Source organism: Anomalospiza imberbis, chromosome 4, assembly GCF_031753505.1.
Source record: "Anomalospiza imberbis isolate Cuckoo-Finch-1a 21T00152 chromosome 4, ASM3175350v1, whole genome shotgun sequence".
NCBI lineage: Eukaryota > Metazoa > Chordata > Aves > Passeriformes > Viduidae > Anomalospiza > Anomalospiza imberbis.
Genome location: NC_089684.1, coordinates 46,591,741 through 46,615,984, shown reverse-complemented (window position 1 = coordinate 46,615,984; position 24,244 = coordinate 46,591,741). Strand labels below are relative to the sequence as shown.

Genomic DNA, 24,244 nt, shown 5'->3' with positions numbered 1-24,244 from the left:
TTTACCACCTCACCAGTGGGCTTTGCCATCAAGTCCTAAATGGGAAAGATTTAAGAAGAGTTTTAAGTTGGAACAATTTGCACCACAAGGAAGTTTTAGGGTGCTGCCTGTGTTTCACACGCTGCAGATCAGACCTTCACAAACACAGAAGGGGAATCACCACCAGCCCAGTGGAAGAAACCCTGCTCCTGAAGGAGGCAGATCCACCACAAACAGGAGTTCTGCTCCTGCCTACGGGAGGACCCCTGGAAGGAGATGAGCTGTGGAAGGGCTGGGCTCTGGTGTGTGCCCTGCTGGCACATGGCTGCAGGGAGATGCAGCCCTCAGGGGACACATGGCAGCAAGCTCCAGCCACAGCAGTCCCTCCAGTCTAACCTTCGTGGGAGCTGATTAAGTGAGGTTGTTCTTTCATCTCTCCTTGTGTCCTCTAGAAAATATCTGTAATGATGTGGCTCTTGTGGAAGCAGTAAACAAACACCTTCATTGCCATCACAATGCAGCTGGAGCTGGGAGCAATTCCCCTGTGAATCCAGGGCAGAGTGCAGGGCACTGAGGGCACCTGAACCAGAAATCAGGGGCTGCCATGGCACCCTCTGGGCTCAGGGCCCCAGCAGGAGCCAAGGGAACAGCAGGGGGTCCCTCTGGAGCTCCGGGATTACGGGATTACGTGGGGAGGTGACACCTGAGGGCTCAGCAGGGAAAGGAACAACAAGCAGCCATCAGGAAGGCACTGGCATCCCACTCAAGAGCCACTGAGGACTCCCCAGGAGTTTGTCATATTAGTTCATGCCTTAAACCCAAAATTCTTGTTCCTTTTATGACTTTGAGCACGAGCTGCCACATGACATGAGACATTCCCAGTTCCCACACAATGGCACAACAACCTGAGAGCTCTGTGGTCAGGACAGGGCACAACTCCAGTTCTAACCTGAATAAACAGCAAAGACAAGGGGGCTGTGAAAATGTCATCAACAGGGAATGTATGGATGTTTGCTCTACTGCTGTTGTCTGTAGGTTGAGTTATCCAGGGTAGGGATATTTCATCCTAAAAAAAAAAAAAAATAAAAGGGAAGTACCACAGGAAAAGCTGTGAGAAACAGGTAACAAGAAAATGCTTATATGTAATCCACTCAAATCTCAACAACAACCTCTTCTGAAAATACTTCACAGTTTGAATTTCAGTATAAAACAGAACCATCTCCTTTCTAAAATCCTACATGAAACCCAGGAAAGACTTGAACATCTTTGGCTAGCCAAAATTATTCACCAGGAATGAAGAAACCAATATTCTGTGGGAAAACCTGATCTCAGGCTATAAAGACACAACCTGGAATAGGTACAAAGCTTTGATACAAAATAGTTTGTGGCAGAAGTGAACAAGAGATGTCTTTGTTCTCCTTTTTTGCTGTCTAGTGTATCAATATGCTTCTAAGTGTTAAAAAATTCAAATAGCACTACATTAGTACCAGAGTAGCCCTAGGCATCAATGAATTTGTAGAGATCCTGTAATTATCTTCAACTGATCTGAAGGATGCTTGTTTTTTGAAATGAAATCCTATGCTTTAAGCATGTGATACAGCTGAGCAGTCTAAATATGAGAAATAACATTCACTGCTAAGAAAGGGTCTGCAAAATGGAATGCTTAGCAGTGCCACCTCCTGCCCATGTTGACTCAAGATTTTGTCCTTCCTTGAGAGGACCAGTCATAGACATGAAAAAAGCAGCAGACGGGGAAAACCTCCACAGGCCCCACTTAACAAAACTATTTTGGTTGGTCCCATGGCAACGGAGGAAAGGAAACCAACACAAACATAAATGAAACACAAATACAAACTGTCCTCTGTCAGAGCTGTGCCATCAATTCAGTCAGAGCAGCCCTGGGGAAATCAGCTTTCTGTCAGTCCATGCTGGACAGTGTGGAAACTCCATTTGATCATGGACAAGCTGAAATCATCACCTGCCCTTCCCAGGGCCAGGGAGGCTCAAGTACCCACTGGTGACTGCTCCCAAGGGCCCAGGCCTTCAGCAGCACCTACTCAAGAGGTGCATTCCATAAATAAACAGGAGATCAGCTGGATGGAGGGCACTGCAGAGAGAACCAGATTCATGCCTGGCGTTGCAGGTCCTGCACAGCAAGAAAAACCTTGAAGAAAATTGGAAGAGAAGCTTTCCAAGCCATGTCCTGCTGGTTTGGACTCCCAGGTGCTTACTTTGGAGACTCCTTATGGGAACAGCATTCCTTCACCACCTCCCAGAGGGACAAACTGGGCTTCCTCAGCTAAGCCTCCCATAGCAGTAACAGCCTGAACAAGCAGGTGCCAGCAATTCCTTCTTATTTCACCTCTCCCAAGGTTTCAAACAGCTGCACCTGCTGATCAAACTGTATTACAGACATGGTTCTGCCTCTTTTACAGAAAAAGTATAAAGTATGCATGCAGCTTCTTTGCAGCTCTCCCCCTAGGCTTCCACATCAAGTGTATTTCGCATCTATTTAGAAATATTCCAAATTACCAAACCCACAATCTCTTTCCCAGCCTCACTATGTGTGGCAAACATTTGACAAAGGCCTGAGCAGTAGCACTGATTCTGAGCTCAGCCTGCAGAGATCCCAGGACCTTAGGACAACTCTCCATTCCCAACCTCTCCTACGCAAAACAAGGACAGAGGAAAATTTTAAGAGTGCATGAGTGCATTTGGGAAGATAAGTCCCAGCTACATTAATTCAAAGTTTGCTCAATTTTAATTACAACATTTTAAATGAGGTAACACAACACCAGGGAGAGGAACTCCAGCAATGTGCCAAATGTTTTTATAATTCACCACAATATCCTTACGTCCTGCTGTTAAGCTTACAGTGACTTCTCCTTTGCCAGCCAGTAATAGCACTCTAATCTCCTGCTATACTTGCATTTTCCCCCAAAGAACTATCTATTTGATATTATCAGCACTCCTGTACAGAACTGTAATGATAGCCCCATTTCCTTAATTTAATTTTGTAGCTAGGAAAAAGGTACTTGAATGTGCAAAACCTTGCAATAAATTCTGAGAATTGGGAGTTCAGAATGAAAACCCCCACCACAGAGAATTATTTGCTCAGTCCATGAATTATTTGCACATTTCTGTGGGGCCTGACAGCCAGCAGGGCACCTGCTGGGATCTATCAGGGTGATCTACACCACCATGAGACAAAGGGTAAGAGAAAAACGTGTACAAAATGGAGGGGAAAAATGCAAAAAATAAAGCAAAAGAAAGGCATGTTCCCTCTGAGTTTGCCAATTGCTCAGAGGAGAGTTAGGAATCAGGACCTTGGAGAGACTTCTGACCAAATTCTGTTCTGGTTTCCAAGCTAGCACAACTTCCCAGTATCACAGATCATTTCCAGCCTGAGCAGTGCCTGTTGAATTTATAGAGCCTTGAGGAATGATGGGGCTCATCTTCTCACAAGTATTGCCATGACGAGGAGGCACAAAAGTTGTGCTTAATCTGCAAAAGTGTCACAACTGTTCCACTGATTTGGGATTTTTTGGAATGCTGCATTGTAAAAAGGCTGTACCCACAAATCAAGTAAAAGAACACATTTGTATAGTTCTTGGTCAAAAATAATGTTTGACAAATTTGATGAGATATAAATCTGGACAATAAATATGAATGTACGGTATCTTTGTCTCTCTAATGGTGTGGTCCTAGTACTGCCCACTTGATTTTACAGTCTACTTTGAAGTCCTGCAGCACAAACCCAGATTTTATAACTTTACCACTTACAATTCAAGCTGCTGAATTCACTTCCAGCTAAAAGCTCTTTGGGCTGCTTTATCAGTTACAGTCACTGCTTGGAAATGTTATGTGACCTATGAGGCACTGCACATTGTTTCTGAAATAGGAGCCACCTCTGAGGTTCCTTGCAAGATTTCCTCTTTTTCTTACTAGCTGAAGCAGTTTGCCTGAGATTTCTGAGATTCCTGCCTCAGCCCTGAAACAGAAAATACTCTGTTCCTGAACTGGCAGTGTTTCTCTAACCTTCTAAACCCAGTGTAAAGACTCAGCTTAAAGGGATGTTGTGTTAATTCCTGACACTGGCTGAGCTCGTTACTCTGATATATAAAGTAGTGAAAGGCTCAGACCTTGCTCCTTCTGTTTTCCTTTATCAATTATTCTTCTTTATTACACAGGTTTCCATGCAGTCTGAAGTACAGCTAGGACAGACACTCTCTATCTGGTTCAGCTTTTCTTGTCATCTCCAGCCTTAAGTCACCTCCACTGATGTCAGTGAAAGACTCTCTTCACTGCAAGCCCTGGATTTGTTCCCCAATTGTCAAAGGCCTTCAGTTCAGTTCCATCATTTGACTTCAAAGGCTCTTTTCACTTTACATGTGCTGCCAAATCCAGCTGGCCCCAGCTCTTCAAAACCAAGGTTATTTGTCTGAAATGCACCTTCTCCAATTTTTGCTACTCAAGGTGCTTGAGAACAGGTTAAATATTTACTTTTAACAGGACTTACTAAGAAATATTTACTTTTAATAACAAGACTTCTCAGTCCTATTGAAATACTCTTGAGAAGTTATTCAAAGAGTCATTTCACCTAAAAAGAAAAATTTGTAATGTGTTTCTGCCATAAGATAGCAAGGACACATTTTCAGCTTATCAGTACCAAAGGTACATTTAGCTACAACACCTGAAATTCATTAGGACACGCACTGAACGATATTTTCAGCCTGAACAAATAACTTCTTGCATATGCTGAGATTTTTTAAATACTTGAGCAGCCTTATGCTACACTGACACAGCTCTCAGGTAGCTGCCCTCCTCAGGATGAAATGTAGATGTATTTCTCATTACACTAATGAAGGCAGTGCTTCAGTGCATTTGAAGGGCTGCCAAAGTGCCAGTGCAGGCCTTGAAACAAAATCATTTGTCAATAGCCCGAGACAAGGGCACAGCTGATATTGGCAGTGACAAATGGGCACAAAGCCTTTAAGCTCTGCCCAAATCCTGATCTAGACTTACTCCACAAACACCTCATGCTCCTCTCCTCTAATCCTACCAGGGGTTCTGGTGTTTGAGTCACAACTTGGGGTTCAGAAACAGAGACTTGTGGGCAGAGTCAACTGAGAACCACAGCCTAATACTCCTACCTAAAACTTAATTGGGATTATTTGGCAACCTAAAATTACTTTCTGGAAATGTTCCAACGGTTACTCCAAGCAAAGGCCAACAGTGAACAGGAGTCAGGACAATTTGCTGCTGCCAGATTTGATTTTCTACATGCAAAACAGCAAAGAACTCCTAAACTCAGAACTGCAGTGAAACATTGGAGGGTTCTTAAATTGCCAACCATTCCGTATTTTTGGGTTTGTCAAGGAGTGATTTTAGGATCTTTAAGCGAGCAAAATTCCATAATACCTTAGGGTAAAAATGGAATTTATTACTACTAATGATAATAAAAATGGGTACCACCACATACCATTTATTACCATGAAATGCAGAACTCCATTTCATTTCCTGCTAGCACTGAATAAGGCAGCCCTCACCCTTTTTTGTACACCGGGTGCCATTTCAGCCCTGACCAAGTCTGAAGTGTTCCATTTGCCACTTAGACAATAAATATTCCCTATGGAAGATCAGCAGAGCATTGCTGGAAATAGTTTTTCTTTTTCCCTTTTCTGCAACAGTAGATAAACTTCTGAAAGAGGAGGAGGAAGAGGAGAAGAGTTACCTAAAAGGGATTTGTCAACTACAGTAATTATGAGAGTGCCCAGGCACATCATTTGAGCCCCCGATACATTTACAAGGAAAATGAAAAATGACACACAAAATTTTGTGTATCTGTAATACCTGTGCTCATTATTTAATTCATCTATCTTGTAATAAATCAAAACATTGAGATATCACTTACAAAGTTTACTACAAAGCAACAGCTCCTGTTTGGATTGAATTATATCAGTCCCAGCTCCCCTTGGATATATTTCACCCAGGCTTAAAAGCAATTGAATAGAGTTTAAAAGGGATCTATGTTGGAGAAGTAATTTAATAACAAATACCTGTGGCACAGTAACATTTCTGCTACTCTAATCACGAGTGGCCTCCCAGCTTTTGTACAAAGACATGGTACCACAGGAGAAACAAAACCCTCATCTGAAATAATTTAAAGGCCAGTTCCTTTGTAACCTGAAAGTCCCGAGTTGGAGAGTCACTGGCCTCCAGAACAATCCAAGCTAATAATGGAAATACACAGATTTACACAAAGCATTACAAAACCTTCTACCTGCTCTACAAAACACCCCCAGTACAAACATCTCTTGTTTGGTAGGAGGCTGTTATTAAACTGATTGCTATTGGCAGCTCTCTCTGTGGAGAGTCATTACAGGTGAGTTATGGTGACAGTTTTTGCTGGGACTGACTGTCATTATAAAGTGTCTTTATTGGGTTGATTAAAACTCCCTGAATCTCCCACTCCATCACATTCTTCCCTATTCTTCTTGCTCTCAGCTTAAGTATTTTGAAATAATTTAAGCAACTTATCCCCAACAGGAAAATCTTATATTTTCTAATTTTTTTAAAGAGTCAGTACAAGAGTGAAGTTCTGGGTTGCTTTCAACTTGTTTTTAAAAAGAGAGACATGGACATGACACCTCCTTTCCCAGGAGTCTCTGCCACTGAATTCCCATTTGTAAGGGCCTGCAGAGACACACAGAACTGTGTCATACAGAAAATGACAGAGGTGGCAGCAAACTGGAAAAGTCCTTGTCAGCAGTATTTGCAAGTCCTACCAGTCTCCCCCAACATTTGCATTAACACCTTGTCAGAAATGTAGCACTGCAAGATCTTTTTACAAGTCCAGCTTTCCTGTAGGAAACACCCTGTCTTCTTGCATTATTTACAGACATTAAAAGATGTTATTAGAGAAGAACAAATCAAAGGGTGGCAATTGCATTCAGTTTTAAATTTGTTTACTGTTATTTTTTCACTTCCTCCCAACCTCCCTGCGCTTGGATCTAGGATTCAGTGCAACCCCATAAAAATTCTGCAATTTCACATGGAGGACCTAGGCTTGTACAAAACTGCAGCTAGAATGTCCTTAAAATCTGCAGCCCAGAAGATGTGAATGAAGGACAAGTATCAGATATTATTCATGTTACAGGACAGGTACCATACAGCCAGCAGCTCCTGAGCCTCACCTGGGCCCAACTCAGGCTCTCATTAAGGTCTAAAGAGCAGCATTCCTCCACTTATAAAGAGAGTTTATAACTGAAGTGTTCCACATGTAGAAGCATATTATGAAACAGCAAAAATAGAAGTTTTAACTGAATTATTTCAGTGTGCTTTGCTAGAATAAGGAATCATCTCCCCACCCAAGATCTGCACTGGCATCTTTCAGCAGACACTTCCTGAGGACTGCAGGCGATGGAACTCGGAGCAGTGCTCCCCTGTTCCTCTGGCAAACGACCTGCAGCTTCATCTCCCCTGGCTGCAGGCAGGAAAACAGAAAACTTGGAATTAAATCACAAGTACCAGCACCCAGACTGCTTGCATTTGCCTTTGCTCCTTTCCAGCTCTCCCAGGAAAGGCTTCCCACTGAGCTGCAGAGCTGAGTTCTCCACAGGTCACCCCTGAGCAAAGAGTGCTGCACATTCCCAGTCATGGAAATTCAGATCACTCAGTGGGATTTCAGTTCCAGGTAGAAATCTGCCCATTGTCCCGAAGCTGTTTCTGCAAATCCCTGCTTGTTCACACAAGTGGTGCCCTCAGGTCCACGGCTGCTTCTGCATGACAAAGGGAGCAGATCCAGCCTCTTCAGGCACAGTCTGTTAAGTGGAAGGGAGCCCACGATTCTCTCCCTGCTGCACAGATCCCCTGCAGATCAGCACAACAAACAATGATCTCTGGGGGGGTTCAGACCTTTTGATCAGTGCTAAAAAGAGGACACGAGGTCACAATCATCTTCCACAAGGGAGATCCTGCAATGCACGTTGTTTGCAGAGTGATGGATGCAGAGTTATGGATCTGGACACTGGTGCCCTGAAAATGGCTCATTTAATAACTCAATTATTTTAAAAAAGGCAAAAAAAGCCCCACATCAACAAACCCTGTATGATCATGCTATCAATAAAAGGAAGCATTCAGAGGTTAATTGTTAAGAGCAGATACATTACTGAACTTCAGTAAAAACTGGCAATGGCTTCACATAAGGATTTTTGGTGACATCCTGTGATATTCATTTGCCTCTAAGGTATGTTTTAAAATGATGACCTGCCTCACCTCATGGTGGCTTTCTCCCACCTCCTCTCATGGAAAAGTGGGAAATCTGTATTTTCCTTGGCAAGTTCATGAACAGTCTAGTCACAGGCACCAGATCAACAGAGAGATGAGACGAGGCTATCACTAATTCCTTTCCCACCAGCAGGGACCTTTACCTCCTGACTACTCAGAAATAAGTTACTTTCAATAAACCACATACCAAGCATTTACTGAGGATTCTGATATGCATGAATACTCTGGGCAATTCAACTCTCCTGTCTCACACACACTCTGCCTGAGGGAGAGGTTATAGATGCAATATATAAACCTATTAAACATATATATACATATTAGATTGTTTATGTTATGCAGAGCCTGGCAGGTCCATGCCCTTCCCTATACAAACATCTCCACAAAGCAACTGAAAGGAACAAAGGAGAGCCTGCAGCACACATTGTTAGCATTTGATGGATGTCCACAGGCCTCTGCAACGGATTGGTGGGCTCAAGACATTTCCAGTTGGCCAGAACCCAAGCCACGACCACAACAAGCACTAAGTAGCTTTTGCCAAGAGGCAAAGGCTAAGGAGGCTGTGGCAGGTCCCAGGCAGTCAGGAGAACATGCTCCTTGCTGCTAAATGCACCATTTAATTATTCTAATAAACCCAGGAGGTTTTATTTTTATGGTTCCAAACTTGATTTCCCCTTCTGCTTTCAGAGCTGCACGTTGCAGGTGCTTCCCTTCCCATAAAGCTTACACTGGATTTCCAGGACTCCCCAGCAAAGCAGCCCTGCCAGAGCTGGTTTCTAAAACTGGTGAGGCTACAATGAACATCAGAGAAACCTCCCAAGGAGCTCAGGAACAGGGATATCACCAGAGGGAAGTGAGGATAAGAGGGCAGGTGTAACCCAAGCTGGGATGGTTTCACACACGGTGTCACAGAGCCCCTCTGAGCCCAGGTGCCAGGAGCAGGAGGCTGGTTCAACTACACAGAGGATAGAACAAAAAGCAGAGAAAGGCAAACGAAATGCCTGGCTGCTGTGCAGGAGATGACTTGATGGACCTCGAGCTGCTGTAGCTGCTGTACAGGGAGTTTTGGAAACAGAGAAGTGAGACAGATGTTTTGGTAAGTACAACAGAAAGGTTTGCAGTCTGATACAGAACAGGTATTAACTCTAACCACTGCAGGTGCAGAGAGAACATTGCAGGGACCTATCCTGATTACTTAGCAGTTAAGGCATGTTCATTTGAATGCTTAATGCATATTTCCTTCAGAAAAAAACCACTCAGGTTACTCTTAATAGCCCTGGTCCTTCCCATGATCATAAGGCAGTTTGGTCCCAAGGCCAGTTTTGTCATTTAATTAGCACTTCATTAGTAAAATGAACAAACAATTCTAGTTTGCAAACACAACTCTCTTGAACAGCACATAATCCTAGATATAGATGGAGTGAAAGTAAGATGCAACTGATGCATTCTTTGTCACTAAGTATTCTTTGCTATCATGGTACTCAACGCTCCTGCTGTGGTGATGAAAAGAGGCTTCTTCCATTCCCTTCTAATGACAGAGCACCCACAACATCAAAACAAAGAAACAGAGAGAAGAAAAGATCAAAATAAACAAGAAAAAATATGCTTGGTCTTGGTCACGCTGTCCCAAATGGAAAGCTCAGTCAAGCTGCAGACTGATTATTTGAGCAGTTCACACAGGAAAAAAAAAAAAAACCAAACACACAACACACCCCGGTTTTAATTGGATGTGTTCTCTCCCCCTTTTCCAGGCAGGCTGCACTTCAGCCAGGACAGCGCCACGGTCAGTGACAATCCAGAAGGAAGTGCCCGGGTGTGGTGGCCAAGGCTGCCTTTGGCAATGGCTGAACCCTGAAGGGCCCCCCTGGCGTTGGGAGGGCCCTGGAGCAGCGCCGGGGGCAGCCAAGGACGGAGAGCATGGCCTGCTGAGGAGCTGAGTGGCAAGGAGGCCAATTTTGGGAAGTGCTGTGTAACCATGACCTCCTTGAACCAACCCAGAGGTAATTTCCAGCCCACACACTGCAGCACACCTTATTCTCTCCCCCCAAACACAAGCGGCTGCATTTGTTTTGCAGTGACAGCTGCCACTGAAACAGAGGCTGGAGAATGGATCCATCAGCTTTTCCACCCAGGAAAGGAGATGGACAGCTACTGCAAATGGGGTCAGTTTATCTGTCAGAACACAACATACATAACATAGCATATATATGTATATTAACATTATTTATGAAATAGTAACCTGCTATTTTATCACCTCTACCAGCTGGTTGAGTCTGTCACAGCCATCCTGTGTTGGACCAAAAGAAAAGAAAGGTGCTGGAATTCTTTATATTCATTGTGACCTCAGCAGCCTGACTGCTGCTACTGCATTAAAGGAGAGAAGGGAGCTGAAGCAGCAAGCAGAGGAAAACAAGAAGCAAAATTAAAATCTCTAAGATGTGAACACCGACAAAAAAGCTTTCAACGTACATTTCTGAAAGTGATTGGTATCAAAATCCGCACAAAGATAATCCTACCTGCTGACATAAATCAGTGCAATATTCACCCATGTCCCTGAAGCACATCTCTCTCTGGATACCCCACACAGCAGGCTGGAAGCAATTTCAATGCTATTTCTCAATGTATTCCACAGATATTTTTTTAATTACTTAAATACCTCCAAGTTGTTTGAGTTTATAACACATTAACATTCTGATTTTGAAGATATAGAAATTAGGTTCCCATGCTTAGTCCCCATATGATAAGAGCACCCAGGTACATTTTTTAAAAAACACTAACTCTCCAGCTCCAAGTCAATTTGAAGAGTTTTGCTTCAGGGAACTCAGGGATTCTCAGATGTCAGGCACACAAGCCCCAGGTTCCAATCCCTTGGTATTTATGTTCTATTCCAAACTGACTTGAAGGAAGGCACTTGACAGGTAGCCCCGCTATAACAACTTCCTAATATTCTACTATTCAGCACTTTTTAAAAAATATTTTTCTTTTAGACAGAGCCTGTCACCAAAAGGGAAGCATTCCTGCCCATGGCAGCACAACACCCTCAGCAGAGCTCAGCAGCAGAGCTCAGCAGCTGGCCCTGAACTTCAAGTGGCATTTCTGGAGCTCACAATCAGTGGCACAGATGGGGGGGTCGAATCACGGGCAATTCCTGTCACTGCTCCAGGACAGATGGCTCCAAGTGGCCAGCTGCCAATGGCACGGCACAGCTGAGGATCCTCTGCTCCCACTTATGCCTGGGACAACCAGCATCCTCTTGTGAGGAGGTGAAGCATGGATGGAAGGGGCAGGGCTGCCACAGACACCCGAGAGCCCCCCAGAATCACCTCTGGGATGTGAGGGTGTGCTTTCCTGTCAGAGAGGACAGAAGTTGTCTTGGATACAGTGATTTACCCCCAGTCACACCAAGATCTCCATGGAAGAAAGGCTGATGGAAGTTCTAAATGCAGGTGGAAATTATGAGTTAAGGCTGGGGAGTCTCAGTACAGAAAGGCAGCAGGATGCAAAGCTCTGACAGGCACAGTCCCTTCCCTCCTTTGTCCTTTTGCTGGGGAACTGCAAAATGTCCCTGTTAGGGTGAGATGACCTTGTCAAAGTGATGTATTTATTACCAAAGAGTTCATCCATAAGGAGAGTACACAGATGAGGCCCCATCATCAGTGGCAGCAAAGAAAGAATGATGGGTTTCTATTTTTCTACAAGCTGTGGTGGCAGGTAGAGCTGTTGCATGGCTCAAACCTCTCACCAGCCTACATACACCTACTTCAAAAGAACACCATATTTCTTTTTTTTTTTTTTTAAGAGAGAGTAGGCAAATTATTAGAATGTTTAGCAGAAAATGTTGCTGACTCATTTACATGGAAGCAGAGAGGGAAAAGGGAGAGCTTTGGGGAGGACATAACAAGTATGGAGAGATAAAAGCATAAGGGAGGGAAAGAAGGCTGGACTATAAACCATCTCCTGTACACTGGAGGAGAGGAAAAAAAGCCCTGTTAGGTGCTTGGCTGTCAGTGAAATCATAAAAACTCAGAGAGCTACATAATCTGTAATAAGGTGGTTCATCTTTTCTTTTATGGCTTTGCTGACAGGTATAGCAGATTCAAATCTTTCCTTACAACAAACTGGGAATAATTTTACAGCCATGCCCTCCTTTCTTCCTCCCTTTACCCTGACACCCTTTGTTCAGTTACTGCTGCCACTGAAAATGACTCCCTTGTCTGCCCAGCATCTCTTCAGCCATGGAAGAGGAGGGGCCAGAATCCCTGTCCCTTTGGAACTCCAGCCCTCCCACATCACCCCCCAGCCTCCCCTCTGCCAAGAGACCCCAGGCTTGAACTTCCCATCACCTTTTGTTACTGCCTAGCAATGCACGTGTCTAACACAGAAAACATTTCCTCCAAGCTTTTCTGGCATGTCAAAATAACATCAAACAGTCACAAGCAGAAATAACAGGCAGCTGACCTGTTATTTTATTTAGTACCTCTATTCACATCCCTCCCAGCAGTCACTCAGCAATCTGTCAGAAGTCAGGGTGCAGTGAGTGCCTGAATGCCAAAGGCTGCCCTGTGCAGGCTGAAGTTGCTTTGTCCCCCTCTCTTTCAAGAGCAAGGCAGCCAGAACAAGGGCACACACATTCTCTGGACTGAACCGATCAAGGACCTGACTCCAGGCCACTCTTTAGGATTTCGTGCTTTGTTATGCTGCTGATAAGAGAACTGCTTTGCACTTCCAAGGAGGGCTGCACTGCAGGGAGTGCAAGAACAGGAGCTGTCACACATGTGAGCCACACCAGGACACACTTTTATCAGACTTTGCACCTTCAGCAGGACAGGGCAAAGGAGTGCTTTTAGGAAAGATGACTACAGGGAATCTGATAATGGAGCAAGGAAAGATGGCATTTACTGATAAAACTTCTTACCACTGCTAAACACATACCTCACGAACACACACAGCCAGGAAAACATTTCATTAAGTGCTTGGGAAAACAGGGATTTAGACTGTATCCCATGGCCACAGCTGGCCAGCAGAAGAGACACACTGTCTCAAATATCTCAATATTGTTAAACAAAAGTGAGAACCATGCTACAAACCACATACACAGAGCATGATGTTTTCAAAATATTTAGCAGAATGTTCATTATATTTTGGTGCAAAACACTGCACAAGTGGAAGTTAAGGAGAGGGCAGTTTAACCACTAAAGAGAAAGGTAGAATTTCATTTGTTACTTTCTAAGTTCTCTCTTACTGCAATCTGTCAGAAATCCAAGGAATGGAACAGAAAGATTTTTTTATGTCATGATTTTCATAAAATCCATTCTACACTGCTATTTCCTGTGTTAGAGAGTGGCATGTACTTTATTAGGGCTGAAACAGACAGGGATTACACATTTGCTCCTGACAAATAACAACTGGTGTCGTCAATTAGGGTGCAGTTAGTGAAAGCAGCTGGGAATGGTGACAGGGAAAGGGAGAGAAAGAAGAGGGTGGTGGAACACTTCCATCCAAATGCTACTCAGATCAACATTAACATGATTTAACAAGGTGTGTACAGGGCTGCCTAGGTGACCAACATCATGCCTTTGCTTTCCAAGAGAGTCAGGAGAGGTGATGTTGCAAAGGAGAATTAGAAAAGCCTGGAAGCAGTTAATCTATGAAAGGGCTTCAGACAGGAGCAACACCACAGAAGAGAGCTGGAAAGGTAAAGATGGGGCAAGCAGCCAGAGTGAACAGAAAAAAAATGCTGGAGTTGCAAGAGAAAACAGTCATTACATGTTGCTACAGGTGAAAACTCTCTCAATATTTTTATGTGGAAACCTTACATTAAATATCTTAGAAAACAATAACTAATACATAGAGCTGAAAGATTCCCAATCAACTTGATCTTTACTACATCAGTCATTATTCACTTCTGATATTCTTTTAGTCAAGCAAAGCCTTTGTCAATAAAATCTAAACTGATAAAAATGTCAGTTACTTGAAAAAGAACTATCTGTAACTGCATATGTAAAAATTAACAACTACAAGACACAAGATGGAGCATTAAAATGGGATCATTGACAAAATAAGAGATTTCTCCACACCTGCAGCAATAGCTTTTCTATTTGTTAGGTGGCATTGTGCCCTTCACACAGATGTAAACTAGGTAGTACCTAATTACCACCTGTGCTCACTCCTGTTAGAACAGACTGTGGAGAGCCTACTACTTGCAAAATTATTGTCACACCTCCAGAGCCCAGCCTGAAGAAAGCCCTGATTATTCTCACCATCACCTGGAGAACGAGGGCAAGGGTTACAGGACAGCCATGAAGGCATCAAAAAAAGCTCCAGAAAACTCAAAGCCCAACCTCTCCCTATAGAAGAGATTTAAGGCAGAAGGCAGGCTGAATACACTTTTTCCTCTCCTTTTTATTTCTGAGAGTAAATAGTTTCTCCCTAGAGACACACGTGGTAACACTTGGGAAGAGCAGACAAATCCTGTGTCTTCAGGGGAGTTGACAGGATGGGGATTAGATTTCTGTGGGGCTCTGCTGTTTTGGGTGCTTTATCTACAATGGCAATTCCTAGGTGAAAGTCCAATTCCTTCCACACAACTGAAAGATGTTCTGTAAGTAACAAATTTCCAGATATGTGTGGCAGCACATGTCACAGTTGAGACAGCCACAACACACAGAGTACCCCCACCCAATTTCAGAAGGCTTTAAGCACTCACCCAAGCAGAGTACCACCATACCTCATCAGAAGGCTTCAGGCACCTGCCCATACAGAGCAACACCAGGCCACCTCAGCAGGCTGCAAGCATCTGCTCCCCCTGTTCCTCAGCCCAACCTTTCATAGCCTCCTGTTCATGCACTGCACCTGTGTGCCCTCTGCTCCCTTGGGTGATTGGTCAGTGCACACCTGGGCACTCCCTGGCTCCTTACCTTCAGTGCTGCTCACCTGCTTGTCACAGCTGTAGCCCATTGGGGATGAGGCTCCAGCCCCACTCCCAGTTACCACAGACTCTGCTCCTACACAGCTACGGATGTGCTAATAAGGAAACTAAAGGAATACCTTTAGAAACATTTGAGACAATACTCAGCAAATGCACAAACTGACATGACCGCACTCAGAGTAAGAGGGAAACAGTAACTGGAAGCAAAGAGCTCAGTCCAAGTGACTGACTCAGAAATACCCAGCAGAGAAGTGACCCAAGGAGCTGCACATGGGCACAGCTTCCCTGTCACCCAGAACATGGAGCTAGAAGGTGTAAAATTATTGCTGAGTGCAGCCTGGGCTCCATGAGCTAGCAATCCCAGTGGCAAAGTGACTTCTGACTTCAGCCAGGGGTTCTTCAGATATGACCACAATCAGCAATTGCAAACGTGTTTTAACACCCCTAAATCAGGCACAGGCCACTGCACGAGCAGTGCATTGCTACGAGTGACACAGGTCAAATGTAGACATTTACCAGCACGACAGGTCAGGGCAGTCACAGCTTTTTATGATGTGTGTTTGTTATCAGAGAAGCCCAAGCACCCAAACATGACTTTAACTCCTGTGTAAAATACAAGCAATGCTCCTACCTGACAAAGACATGTCATAAATCAAATATTAGCCCGCTCTAAGTGGCAGGCTTAGGAGCAAAGACCTCATTTGCAGCAAACACCAAGCCCTTCCCCCAGCCAGCTGAAACAACAGAGGATGCCCTGAGGAAAGCTGATGGCACACAGGGCTGGTGGAGCTGCCGAGTGAAGCACGCTGTAGCACAGCAGCACCTCTGCCTGCCTGCAGAGGCAGCCGGAGCACAGAGGCACCAGACACACCCCCAAGCCAGGACGGGCGCTCACAGCACTGCCAGAGGCGCCTCTTCACCCGACCTCCTCTCACCAGAGCACCCAGGGACAGGAACAACCTGCCAACAACCGCTGCTCGCGGCAATGGAAGGCTTGGTACACTTATCCTGAGCTGCCCGCAGTACTGACAGAAACCTCTGTGCCATTATTCAGCTGGAAACCAGACTTCATCGCTACTGTGACATTTGATGAGAGCACTTCCCTTCTGCGAGGGTTTATGGTGGTGCAATAGAAGCCACTTACCCAAGCACAGAATTCCTTTCTGTTATTCAAATGTTATGTTGTTACAAGTTGTTGCAATGCTAGTTCACCTAGCACTAATAACGAAGTGAAAAAATCAGCAATGCAGTTGAATTAAATCAATCACTGGAGGATTGCTTTGGGGTTTTTTATTGGTTTGAAAGAAGATGGGGGGGAGAAAAGCCCAGATGCTAAACAAAGTATCTCAGAGAAAGAAATTATAAAGGCCATTACACAGTGATGCAGACTGTGAATCTGCCTTTAAGTTGTTACAAGACTTTTTCAATTATCAAAGTGTTCAGAGTGAAGCTAAGAATAGCTGTAGAAAGATAATTACATTCTCATGGTTTAGTGCTGCCATTTGATTATTTGAAATGTCCTTTAGACTTTCAGAACTGATGCAATATAAGAACAAAACCACTTATCTCGTGCTCAAGTCAAAAGTGCTTTTCAAATATTACATGCTGTATAGTTTAGCATTTATGTAACAGTTAAAGATCTTACTGAGTTGGAAAATAAAGAGACTTTCTCAATTTGTTCTTCAGTTATTTTCCAGTTGAGTAACATAATCCTACTTTAAAACTTCTAGTCAGTAAAAAGCAGTTGACTGTTCACAAGTTTTCAGCAGGACAAATTGACTGTTACATTTCATAAAATGTGGGCCTCTGAAAGAAAGATGTTTTGACAATTTTTAAAATGTAAATTGTTAACTTCATGCATTTTATTGTAGTATTTTTCTGTAACTGGCTTTTATGTCACAAACCAGTATGTTTATGTATTTACATGTGTTTGTGTACTAGAACATGGTATTGGTTTAAGTGGAGAAGGAAATAACATGCACACAAAAATAAAAACAGTCCACATGTTAAACAATGCTACACATAAAGGAAATTTGTGACTTAATTTTCATTTATTTAACTGTAAATAAGCACAAAGCCTACACTGTGTATCGCTGATGTAGTCAGCATCATCTGTGGTAAAAGGATTAATATAGCATAAATAGTTTTAAATTGTATCCATTGTATTCATTATGGACAAACAGACACAGCAAAACACATCTCCAGGCAGTGCAAGATCCACCTTTGCTGAAAGGTTTTGTTTCAAAAGCAGAACCCTCAGAAATGCATCACTTTTGACAAAGCTTCCAACGTGAAGCTGTCCAAGGTGAACATTCCCTGGTTACTCCTCACTGAGAGACTCAAATTGAAAATTTGACCTTTCAGACTGCTCACAGACATTTCAACAGTTCCATTTCACAAAAATATATCAAATCTTTTGTTTCATTCTCACCAAGAATGCTCGCCAAGGACAGCTGATGCTCTCTGAATGTCAGCAGCAAGTCATTTTAACAAGGGTCACGTCATATTCTTTACTTTTGACTTTCCAAAAAAGCTAACAAATGCTAAGGTGATGTTATTTGGGCTTGGGGCTTTTTTGGGGGGGAGGGAGGTTTTTAGTGTGAAGGTTTTCTGCTTGTTTTAATAAAAAAACTGTAAAATTCTACACTGTAATTTTATCAGGTTCATTTTAAATAATTACTGTCCTATACATTGTGGAGACATGCAGTCCTATAATCAGAAGAAACATCATCTCTCACCAGTTATCCAGGCTATTAAAAAGGTGGGAAAACATAAATAAAATTTTAAATGTGAGCTGTTCTTCTCATTTCCAGTAGGAGTTTAACCTAAGAACATCACCTTCGCAGAGACCCAAATGCAGATTGCTGGAATGTGAGAACTTGTGGCACCCTGGCACTAGGAAAACATCATTTCAAGTATTCTGGGCTTTGACTGCCCGCCCAATTCCTTAGCCATTCCCAGCTGAAATGTGCGTTGTACATGAGGTTAACGCAACACATTTTGGTGTCCATTCCTGGGCCCATTCACACCCGGTCAGATCGATGTGATCGGGGGGTGCTGCACTCCTCCAGAGGCAGGGAGCAGCTGGCAGATATTCTCCATGGCTCTTCCACCACTGCAGCCAAAAAGGGCAAAGCCCTCACACCCACAACCAAAGCACAGCACAAGCCAGCCTTTCATGTCAGAAAAATAAAAACCTCTTCCCAACACCAGCAGGAAGGTTCTGGAACAGTAAGGGCCTGTTAAGTAACCCACACCTGAGCTGTCTAGCATCCCATGAACTCTCCCACCTCAGTCAGTTCCCAAGTCCTCGGCCCTGGCAACAGCAGTAACTACTCACCATAGAGTCAGTCCTCCTGGGGGGAAAAGCAGACTCCCAAATAGACTTCTGTGCCTCAACTTCCCCTGTCAAACTTCCTCTGGCTTCTCCTTTCCCTGTGCCCTCACTGCATTGGTATCCCTGGTGGCCACCCCCTTCCCCTAAGTAACCCAGACCTGAGCTGTGCAGCTTCCATGGAGAAGCTACTCAAGAACAACTAACCTGAACTTCGAAGCTGACAAAGCCTTCACCAGTTTTCAAAGGAGCTTCCAGGAAGAAGAAAATATCAATACACTTTTTAAAATCTAGAAAGATGAGGCATACATGGTATAACATCATAAGCAATCTAGACATTCTAGTACAGCTTCTTTTCTTCAGCAGAAAGGAAAATGTAAAGTCCCTAGGCAAAATCTCAGAACAGGATTCAGGCAAGAAAGATGTGCAAATATTTATGGAGAAGAAGAGCAGGCTGCCAGTAGAGATGAACCAAACGTTTACAAAGAATGGCTAAAAGAGTTTGCAATTGCTGTCATTGCATTGCTTTTTTTTGTCATGGGCCTCCACTGTCTTCTTTTAGGCCAATCAAATGTCAGTAGGTGTCTGTTACCACAGAGAGTTTCAATTTGTTAGATACATCCTTGCACAAGTGTAAGGTGAGACAGTTTTGAAAGAAGGTATTTAATTGCAAATGGGATCCAAGCCACAGATCTCCCCCTAGCCATGATACAAATATATAGATACATGTGTATATTTCTATATTACATATGCACAAATGCACATCTATATTTGCAAATATGCGTAACAAATTTTTAATATATTACTACACATAGACACATGCATATCTATTATGAAGTTCTAAGCAGAAAGATTTCACTTGATCAATAGCTATAATAAATTATTATCACAAGAGTTGAGAAGAGAGAGTGGGACATGAGAAAACAGCACTAGCAGCCACTTCCTGAGTAATTCCCACAACTCAAGGGACATTCTTTGAAAGCAAACTCGGAGTGCCCTGCACTGAATTCACCTGCAAGGAACACAAACCCCTTCAGACCATCCCAAGGCAAAGTCTGAGGAGAGAGGCCACAGCTGATCAGGAACCCAGCCCCAGGCTCTGCTGATGTTGCTTAGATGTCACCCTGTGACTGAGCCCAGGCTCACCAACAAGCCTGTTTTCCACCTCTATGAAACAATTCAATATGATCCTATTAGCAGCATCAATTAAGGCAGATAAAGTAATAGTCCAATGGAATGCTCCAGGAGGCCAATGGCTTTGCTTTCACTGGATAATGGATTGCACTCCCTGCTCGTGTGCTACAAAGCCAGGCTTGGGATCAATACTTCCTTCTGCTGAGAACGCCTGCTTGCCTGGGGCATAACAGATATCTAATTTAAGATCCTTTGCTCAGGCTTTCTTCTCTTAATCAAGGAATAATATATCATTCCTCAAAAAGTACTTTTTTTTAGGGGCGTAATTTCCCCATCATTGCATTTTGAGAAAGTTTTAAGTAACTTCCTCAGCTTTAATTCCAAGGAAGCAAAAGGTCCATTTATCTTAGGACACATTCCACTGCTCCCTTGGTAAAGGAGACTCTCCTGACCAGCTCAGCTGCAGGAATGCATCCCTGTCTGCAGCCTCACTCTCCCAGAAGGGCTCTTGAGGGACTGCAGAATGCAGAGTTTGCATGTTTACAATTAAATAAATCGTGGGGGGAAATCCATTTGGATCATGCCATTGTTCTTCTTGTTCAAGGAAGCATATGGGTTTTTTCTTCCTTCACTTTTCTAAAGTGAACAAATTTTGTAGCATTCCAGCCCTGAATCAACGCAAAGGACAACTCTCGGTCCCAAAATGTATCAGGAGACTGAATGCATCCCAGAAAAATGCAGCCACATCAATATAATTTAGAGCTCACATTTTCAAGGACAATAAATACATATTTGCTGTTGATTGCTGGAGAAGTTTGTCATGAGCAACATAGGAAAACCTTTCAGGTTATTGTAGGTGTGGGACTTCTCAAAGAAATGAGTCGTGAAGAAAGAAATAGTGACCTTTGCTACATTTAACTGGAAAGATGCTTGTATTAACAGAGAGTAACCAACCAGACTAAATGGCTGGAAATGAGGTTTCAAAACACTAAACAAATAATGGCATAATAAGATCTGCATTTAGCACTGAGATCAGTGAGTAGCTTTAGCAAAGAACAGCTTTTTTAAGCTGCTGATTCTGCATTTGCCACAAAAATCAGAGCAACCACGCTCACAGGAGCCAAGGTGTGAAATTTGTTAAGGATAAGACAAATCCAAGGGATTTTAGGACTCTGTCCATTCCTCAGTGACAATATCGTGGGTCTCTGGTGCCAGTGCCTGGTGGTGCCCAGCAGGGGATGGATCACACTCAGTGAGAGTTGGAAGCAGAAGGAGGAGCAGCAAAGAGCTGCTGCTGTTGCCAGGTGGGAGGCTCCAAGATGTGCTAAGGAGGGCTCTCAGAGAAGCACTGGATGGAACAGGAATCCCAGAGCACACCCCCTGAGCAGAGACAAGCACCACCTGCAAGGAGCCACTGCCAAGGAGAGGGAGGCTGAGCTGTTTGGGGGACTGAAAGCAGTCACTGACTTCAGGCGGTGGTTATAGATATCCTAAATGGGGTTATATAATGTCATTTGGCCACTGCCATCATAGCAAAGTGGGACTGGAAAATGCCTTTGAGAGTGGCATTACATGATCCAGAGACAGCTGGAACCAGCAGTGGATGAAGCAGATCAGATACCTGGTCCCAGAGTGATTCCTAAAGACTCTTCAGCCCTGTGCCTTTTACAGGTGTACAGTGCAATAAACATTTCAAATATCTGTTATTTAAAGCAGCCCCTCCAAATGACTCCCTTTGCTACTCTGAACTGACAAGTCTGCATTATCAGTCATTCTCCTGAGGAATTCCCAAGCCCCTTCCACCACTGACTTGGGTCTGAAAAAGCTCCACCTCAGTGCTATCTGTAGTAAATCAAGAGATTTAGCTCACAACTTGAATTACAGGAAATGCATATAAATACCTTCTAACACAGTAAGAAGTAAACGAATCCAGAAACTCCAGAAACTGTGGAGGCTTTCCCATATATAAAAATTCTGCTTTAATTGCATTACCTAGACAAGTTTGTGAAGAATGTTTAAGAAAAAGTGTCAGTACAGAGCAGGCTGGCAACACTTTCTGAAATATAAAATAGTATTTATATATCTTCCTAATACAAACATCATAATCCCAGGAAATGCACACTGCTTCTACTGTTGCTTTTTACTCATGGACAAACCAAGAACTCCTTTAAAAGTCCTCTTAAACTGGAAAACAAGGTGCCTGTTACTGGAAGGAAAATGCAGACAAAGAAGCCAGATATAAAACCTGGCCTGGCGAGCTCAGACATCACATTTCTGGTCTGCCCATGCTGAGAATGGACACTTGCAATGCTGTATTCCATTTCTAAGAATGCTACAAATGCTCTCATGTCAGTGCAGAGAACTCTCTGGAATTAGAATGGGAGACAAGAGGTAAAAGCAGAACTATTTTATTGCCATTTAGCTCTTCCCAGAGGTGCCCAAGTTCAAAAATTAGACCTTCAAGGCTTGTGTCCCCCCAGCCAGTTTCCTGAAGTTCTTCAGCACATCAGGGTTTTTCAGTGAGCTCCCAAGGTTTACTCAGGCCTCTCTGATTTCTGCAGTCGTGCTCTAAATCCAGGATTATTTTGCTTTCACACTCCCTCTCTGCCCATCCATGGCCCCCAGACACGTTTGTTAAGCCATTATAAATCAAAAGTGAGGGAGGTTTTGTTTTTCCTCTGCCACCACTCCCCATTCCTCTCTGCACCCAGTCCAACAGCACATCCATCCTACCCAAGTGTACCTTTGTAGTGCTCCTCCTTGAGGGAATTTCAGCTCCTGCTCACTCTCTGCACACACAGCACAAAAGGAGGCTGGGCTTGCTTCTGCACTCGGCTGCCCTTTCAAACTGGAACCAGTTCCTATGGACTGCCAGATAGCACAGCAAGGCACTCAGGACTGCCCAGGTGAGAAGGGAGGATGCTCAGTGGGAAGGAGGTAGCGACAAATTCCTGATGTGCCCGAGTGAGGTGTCCAAGCGACAAATTGAGGTAAAATGAGAACCAACACCACTATCAGAGCTTACCCCATGAATATTTCTTCATAAAGACATATTGCAGAAAGCCTGGCTAAACACATCCTTTGCCTCCTTTGAGCTTAGCATTCTCAAGACACCAGCTGCATGTCATCCAAGAAGCATCTTGTAATTCTAAAATTTCATTTGATAATCATTTCTGTCTCCTCTGTTAACTCTAATGAAGCAGGCTCATTAATTTTCCAACAGGTGCTGCTTATTTCATCAAGCTGATCTGTCAAAGCACAGCAGTGTGAGCAGGGTATTCCCTCCTTCTCCAGGTCTGAAGAAATCTGCTCTGAAAAGCAACGTGCACACACTGGATTCAGTCCAGGGTCACACTTGGTAAAGCCTTGCAGAGTTATCACTGCTGAACTGGAGACAACAGCACTCCTGTGACACCTGCAAGGACACGAAGGCAGTGCTGTTATCCCTCTTACCCCTGACAGGTGCCGGAGCACGCCACAGAAAAAATGAAGTCACTTCTGATGCCTTAGCACAAGACATATTTAAATGCTTAGGAGAAGACACCAGCTAGCTTTTTATCTCTTGGTAGTTAAAAACACACACAGAAATTCTGTCCTTTCATCTCAGCTAATAAACCTGCCATGCACTAGTCACCCAAATCTCTGCAATGGGAACAGTGGCAAAAAGCTGAAGGGCACCAAAATCTCAACTACTGGCAACACCACTGACAGGAGAGGCTGAATTCCCAGCACAGAGCAAACAACGGACTGTGGCTGCATGCTGAAACAACAGGTGTCTGTAAAGCCCTGTAAACCAGAAGCTGCCAACAGCTTCAGAGGTTTTTATAGCAAGAAAAACCCCATGCTAACTGGAGTTTTAAGCATATAAAATGGAGACTCGGAGAGCAGCATCCTGAAATTGGAAAGGCAAAAAAATCATCATGTTTCCTATAACTAGTTATGATTTCTCTTTATACAAATGTGCCTTGAAGAGTCACATTACTGCAGGGTTATTACACCCAGTCACTGCTGACCCCTAGGTCACAAATTAAAATCAACCAGATCTACAGCTCTATTTAAATTATAATACACCTCTCATCTCATGGAGGAATCTCATCATGAAGATCATAATTGCAAATTGCCCACCAGACACATTAGGCAGAAGTTGGATTTATTTTAAATTAAAAAGCAGCATTTCTTATACACCACCAGCATACTGTAAGGGTCATTAAAACATTTTGGAAAGCTCCAGTATTAGTTTGCCTTCAACTTTTCTGCAGTACAAAAATAAGTTACTTATTTGAATTTACATTCTTGATAATGATGTTAATTCTTTTCTGGCTTATCTTTTCCTGGGTTACCAGAACCAGTTAAGTTTATCCTTCTACCACAGAACTATTGGAAGAGTTTAGGACCTGACTGTTAAACAAGGATTTCAAAAAACATAGTTTGATCAGGTTAGGCTTCATTAAAGTTGATGCTGCAAGGAAAGGAACATCTGCATCCAAACAGGCCATAAAAAAGACATTAATGGCACTGACCAAATGTAAACTGTTTGATCATGTTAAGCGTGTCAAGACAGGCAGAACTTTTCCACAAGACTT

The 24,244-nt window shown here is 43.4% G+C and overlaps 1 long non-coding RNA gene across 1 annotated transcript in view; it reads right to left on the bottom strand.

Moving 5' to 3' along the window:
- Positions 1-1,250: 1,250 nt before the first annotated feature.
- The window catches only part of LOC137472873 (uncharacterized), a 41,833-nt gene continuing 18,839 nt past the window's right edge, over positions 1,251-24,244 (bottom strand). Inside the window, exon 2 of the long non-coding RNA XR_010998459.1 lies at positions 1,251-24,244. This exon is cut by the window's right edge and continues 16,874 nt beyond it. This is a non-coding gene — a long non-coding RNA (uncharacterized lncRNA).